Below are 6,820 nucleotides of genomic sequence, written 5' to 3'. Positions count from 1 at the left end.
TGAGTTCAAATTCCGCCGAGGTCGACGTTGCCCTTCATCCTTTCGGTTCGATAAATTAAGTATCAGTTGCGTACTGGGTTGATCTAATGGACTGGCCCCCTCCCCAAAATTTCGGGTCTTGCGCCTAGAGTAGAAAAGAATATATTATTATTGGCAGAATCGTTAGCATGCCGGCCAAAATTCTTAGCGGTGTCTCGCCAGTCTGTAAGTTCTGAGTTCAAATTCCGTCGCGGTCGACTTTACCTTTCATCCTTTCGCGGTCGATCAATTCAGTAGCAGCGAAACATTGCGATCGAGGTAATCGATTAGTCCCTCCCCATCAAATTTCAGATGTATCCCCTATAATAGAAATGATTATTATTATTATTATTGTTGTTGTTTTACGGTTAAGTGATGGAATTATAAAAAGCCATTTAAAAGGTTTCGAGGACTTTAGTTATGCCACGGCACAATATTCTATCAATTATTTCCACAGTTCATGATCTGAGATCTTGTCAAGCGCTTGAAGAAAATTTTAATGAAAACTTTCCTTTTCAAATAACATTTGTGACTTCATTAAAGTGTAAAAATACAATATCAGATTCGTTGTGACAAACATACAAAGACATAATTTAAAATACATTATTCTTTATATCTCACATATTAAATAAGTCTTTTTAAAGAAATACTTTCCCCTCGGGTTAGATCTCACCATCAATAAATGTCTTCAACGTTGCTTTTTCTAATTTTTACTTTTTGATCATAAAAATAACATTGTCGTGGTCGTCGTGGTCGTCATCATCATCATCATCATCATCATCATCATCATCATCATCATCATCATCACCACCACCACCATCAACATCATCACCATCATCATCATCATCATCATCATCATCATCATCACCAACTACTCTCTTCTCGTCCTCCTTTCCGTCGTCGTCCTCGTCCTCCACCTCCTCGTCCTCCACCTCGTCTTCGTTGTCATCGTCGGCGTCGTCATCGTCGTCCTCCTTCACATTATTGTCGTTATTATTATTATCAATATTATTATTATTATTATTGTTGTTGTTGTTGTTGTTGTTCTCCTTCTTCTTCTCCTTCTTCTTACCATTATTATTATTCATATCAGTTCATAATTCTATTGAGAATTTTATAAAAGATTTCTTAGCAATTCTCAAGCAATAATTGCATATTTGATATTTTTTTTAGAAATACAAGACTTCAAATACAAACAATATCAACAATTACGTACACAGGAAATGAGCTTTATTTTTACTAAAATTGTCATTCACTGAAACAGAAAGATGATATGTCCTTCAGCTTTCCTCGTCTATTTAATACGTAATTATAATTTTGTTCTAAAATATATTTAGCAAAACATTTTTCTGGTGAAATCACAAAATTCCATTTGCCAATTGTAGTTATAAATAAACTTCTATGTAGTATGAATATTTGGAGATATTTATAGGTCAGTTGAGTTTTAAAGATCAACTTTTGTTCAGCTAAAATGATGCAATGTTTTATGATCTAAAGTATCTTTTAAAATCAATTTCTACTAAATAAATAGAGAGAGAGAGAGAGAGAGAGAGAGAGAGAGAGAGAGATAGAGAGGAAAAAAAGCATTTCATAAAATTAGAGTTAATATATCTTTAAAATCTTCTTGTTCTATGCTGTCTGTCAAGAGGAAAGACAAAAATAGCTAAAATATTTCTCTTCCAGCCTCATTTATTTCGAAGAATTTTTCTGCATCATTTCAATGATTTAGTTTGTTGTCATTTCCGCATCGTTACATAAAGATTAATATTGAAATTCGCTATGTCTTATTCCTGGAAGCATCACTTGCCATTATCACTGCTGATTATACTAGCTGCAAATTTTAGACGCCGGAAATAAGTCTAGGCATTGCTAGTAACTTATTAACAATTTGTTGGTTTCATTGTTCACTACATAGTTTTTCTTCACTCAGTAAATGGAACCATTATTCGTGTGAATTCGTCTTTCACTACCATTAACTGATGCTTCAATAATTATCAAAACAAATAAAAACACAACGTTGCTGGTTTTTAATGCTGCCAAGTTAAAATAATAAATTTATATTTATTTTTTCATTTGGATTGTCTTTAAATGAAGAGATGACACGTTGAATTAGTCATTTTCTATTGCTGCCTAACACTCGCTGCCACCACTCTCTTTCGCAGTAGTACGTACTGAAAGTCTTAAATATAATGGCTGGAAAAATCCTCCTTCATTACAATCTGATGGTGTTTTCCACCGTATAACAGAATACCTTCTGTATGAAATGGTATTGTGTTGTATATTGTGGTCTACAATCAGGAAATCTTTACCGCATCTAAAATTGCGCCACGTCTTGGTAGTCTGACGTCAGTTCGATGGATGAATTTTGGTAAAGTTCACTAATCCTCGACAATGACAGTAGATACGTGAAAAGTTGTTACGCATAGAAAGCTTGTGGGTTTGCTTATGATTTGCATCCAACACTAACTTGCACACACGAAAGAGATATAGTAGCACCGATTTTACAATGATAGGAAAAATATAGCAAACATCACACACAGGTGATAATCCATCAAAAACTTCATTCCGCGTTTCAGCATTTTCCCTAGTTCTGTTCACATGACTATTGGTCACCTTAAAGGGAAATGATTCAAACAATGTTTTTTTTTTTATATCTAAACATTTTCCACATCATATTTTCTATATTCTGAACAAAGTCCATATTTCTTTTATTGACCATAATATAAGTTAACTGTATCCACAACACGGTGAACCTCTCTGATATAACCGAAAAATAATCAGCGTTTCAGCATAATTTGAAAATTTTCAGATATCATATTCCTTAGGGTGCTCTTTATTTCTGACTCTTTGTTTATCGCTTCATTTCTCTCTTGCATAATTTACTGCAGCAGCAAATCTATTGGAAACTTCCAAATTTGTTGGTTGTGTTTGAAAATTTCGGTAAAACAATATCGTTACACATGATGTGATATCAATCTGTAAAGAATTTGACCAATTGAGACTCAAAATAAACACAATTCCCACAACCTAGGTTCCTTTACATTATCACTCGATCATCAAGAAACAATAGTCACCTCTCTCTCATGCCATGCTCTACCATTTTTGATAAAATAATGATATATTGGATATCAATAATAGCCCTTGATGTATTATTTCGAATAATAGTGATTTCAAATATTGGCAAAAGGTGAGCAATTTCGAGAGAGGAGTTAGTCGATTACATCGACCGCAGTATTCAGCTGGTACTTATTTTATCGACCCCGAAAGGATGAAAGGCAGGAATTGGAATTGGCAGAATTTGAACTCTGAACGCAAACACGTGTCAAAACGCTGCTATGTATTTTGTCCAGCCCGCTAACGATTCTGTCAGCTACTCACCAAATTATTTCTGAATAATATTAATAAAAATAAACGAAATGCCAGTGCCGTATAGTTTTCATTATATAGCAACTATATAGTATACATTAAGTTTTCTAAGTGATGGAATCAAATTTAACCTGGGCTAACATGTTACAAAAAATTGCTTTCACATTAGGATCGTAATATTTCTTCATAAAAAAAGCATATTAGATGTTATTCAAAACCAACTTCTCCTGATTCGCAAAAGCACACACCAACCTGCAACCATTTTGTGAAAATCAAAGTTTTTGCTATATATTTCCTGCCTTACTGTTTTCCATATACGTTTTCAATACAACAATTGCCTCTGTTTCGTATGTACGTTCAATCACTGGAAACAGCCATCTATAATCCAAAGCACAGATTGATTTCTACAAAGGTCAATTGTAATACAATATGAAATACTTACACAACAATTTTTAAAACTCACTGTTGTCGAAGGACTTGCTCGATATCGCAGTGAAATCATTCTTAAATCCTAATTCTTTACAAACCGAAGAAAAAGAGAAATTGAGGAGAGCGAAGGTGATGGATAGAGAGATAGATAGATTGATACATAGATAGAGAGTGGGATAGAGATACGCACATAGAGTGAGAGACGAAAAATGAGGGAGCGAATGGAAAAATGTCTTAGATGAGCAAACTTTGTAACAGAGAATCATTGAATCATTTTGATCATATTTATTGACCTCTGGGGTATCATGCGGCAAGTTATTGAACAATAACAGCAGTGGCAAGCAACATTAATAAAAATAAGCACAACCAGAATCTCCCTGACAGTAAATTCAGTTTAACAATTTAAGTTTAATTCATATGGTATATTTCAGGAATAGTTATAGATACATTAAAGGCAACATTGTCGTCATTATTTATTAGGTTAATAATTTGCTTACCTGAATCCTTTGTAGCTCTTTAGATATTTTCCTCACCGAGAGTTATATATTGCAAAACCTGGACATTAAAAGAATATCATAAAAAATATTTGTGAATTATTAGGAAATGAATTAGTTCCAGAATTACATTATAGCACAGAGCTACAGAATGCAGAAAAAAGAACAAAATAACTCCATTAGTTCATAAAAAAAAGATAGAACACGGAAAACTTAAAGAATACTATCCTAAAATGAGAAAATGTTTATAGAATTCTGAAATAGGTTATGTCAAATAATCTTTGCTAAAGTAAACCATGTATTATCACTTCAACTCTCTTTAGAATTCTCAAGCTTTATCTAATTCTGAAGTCTCTCAATTGGGGATAAAATTGGATAGTATTTGAATAAAATTACATGAAGCATTTATATAATTGATATGTGTTTATTTTTGCTATTTCAAGATGAATATTCAACATATTCAGAGAATCAACTGTGTAATGAGATCTGATTTGTCACATATATCGTACAATAACATTTTTGAAGACGTAGACAATATGGCGTTGCTATGCTAAGAGTAAATACCTGTCATGTCTTCATTTAAATTATATTTCTTAAATTCAGTGAATTAATGAAATGTCGAGTGATAGGAAATCCTGAAACAATACTGAGAAAAACTGATACTGCTTTCTCAGAATTAATCTTAGTTTATCATTATGTTACAGATATATCGTTCAACACGACATTCTCTGCTAACTAATCCTGTAACCAAGTACAGTATGCAGCTGGTAGACAAATAGAATCATTTGTTTTTATAACATAACTGGTATGTATATGGTTAAGAAAGTTGTTTGAGTTAACAAAATCGATAGCCCTTAACTGGTATGACCGGTAGATGGCAGCTCAGCTAGTGATAGATATTCAATTTGGATAACGTCAAAGGTACTTTTAATCTTGTCTGAATCAAAGTGGATAGTTACAAGGTAAAGTATAATTTTACATTAACCAATTATTTTCTAAATCCGTCTTAGACATTAACAATAGTTAAAAAGCCTGTCTATCAAGCATTTCTTCTACAACGAACGTTTACTCTATAATCTAGACATATGTTAATCCTGCGATTTATCTTTGAGATAGATAAATTACTTTAGATCTGCTTCAAACCAAATATGTAGGGAACAAATTGAAAATGTTTCTATACTTCTTTAATGTGATCAGATTTTGGTTGTAATTCATAGAATCTCTATGGGGAAGATCAAAACATATTGTACTTAAGTGTATTTACTTTTCTTAGCAATTCTTTCTTTTTGTACCAAACATGAGTGATAAATGTAACATAGCATGCAGTTCAAAGAGAACCAGAATTGGAATACTTTTATTGAACTGTGTCAAATCTAACTTTGAACTCTGCAATGTAATGTAAGACGTAATCTCGGCCCATGTCAGTCCAGTGTTGTTCAGTAACAAGATTGCTATAAATAAATATTTAGATTTGAAGAGAAGCTGGATTCCAGAACGAAATTGTATTCTTTATAGAAATACTTAAAATATTAAGACATTGTGTTGTTTATACAACTTATACACGCGAAAATGCATGCAGATTCACATACTTCAGACTTACATATATACACACATACTTACATATATTCGTTCAGACAGACAGACAGACAGACTGACATATCTACATACACACACATAAACACACACACACACGCACACGCACACACACACACACACACACGCACACACACACACACACACACACATATATGTATGTATATATGTATGTAGTCGTCTTTGTGCACATATCAATACACAACACATCCAAGAATATACATATAAATGCATTTTTCTAGGTTTTTAATTTGAATTTCTTACCATGATAGAAAGAATCGGTTTCTAGATTAGAATGAAAATTCATTGGAATAAAGAAAACACTAACAGTGAAGCCATATATAAATGTGTGTATAAATACATACATACATACATAAATATGGATGTGGTGGACCGTTGATGAAATTGTACCGACTACGATGCATAACTGCGTACGGAGTAATGTGTAGTTGCTGCATTTGAAACATATGTTCATCATCGTTGTATATATATATGGTGTTAACAATTTTTTTAAGGAAATTTTTGGTTGTGAATATAACTCCATTGTCCTCTTCGTTTACTATTATTTAACAATCCAACATATCCCCATCATCAGCTGCCCCACGGATATCGTTATGGTTTCGACACACGGGCAGTACCAGTCAATCCAGCAGTGCTAACAGCACTAATATAAGTGTTGTTTGGGAAGAAATAAACCAAAGAAACTACAACTTTCAAACACATTTACCCAATGTACAACCGCATCGATAAATATATTCCACAAAATAAGTTATATCCACTCCTTAATATGTAACTAAACAGTGACAACTCTATTAAGTCATACAAAATTATAATCCCTACCGTCTTCCGTAGTAAAATATAAAACTAAACGCTTACTAACCACATATATATATATATATATATATATATATATATATATA

At 32.7% G+C, this 6,820-nt stretch overlaps 1 long non-coding RNA gene across 2 annotated transcripts in view; it reads left to right on the top strand.

Moving 5' to 3' along the window:
• Positions 1-6,820, top strand: part of LOC106868247 (uncharacterized) — a 28,494-nt gene that overhangs the window by 17,045 nt on the left and 4,629 nt on the right. For both annotated transcript variants that reach the window (XR_001409251.2, XR_001409250.2), the window contains exon 2: positions 5,012-5,269. This is a non-coding gene — a long non-coding RNA (uncharacterized LOC106868247). The remainder of the gene's footprint in view (positions 1-5,011; positions 5,270-6,820) is intronic.

This window comes from Octopus bimaculoides, chromosome 12 (genome assembly GCF_001194135.2).
Source record: "Octopus bimaculoides isolate UCB-OBI-ISO-001 chromosome 12, ASM119413v2, whole genome shotgun sequence".
Taxonomy (NCBI): Eukaryota; Metazoa; Mollusca; class Cephalopoda; order Octopoda; family Octopodidae; genus Octopus; species Octopus bimaculoides.
Note: the sequence above shows the minus strand (reverse complement) of the source record. Positions and strands in the feature narration are given on the sequence as shown.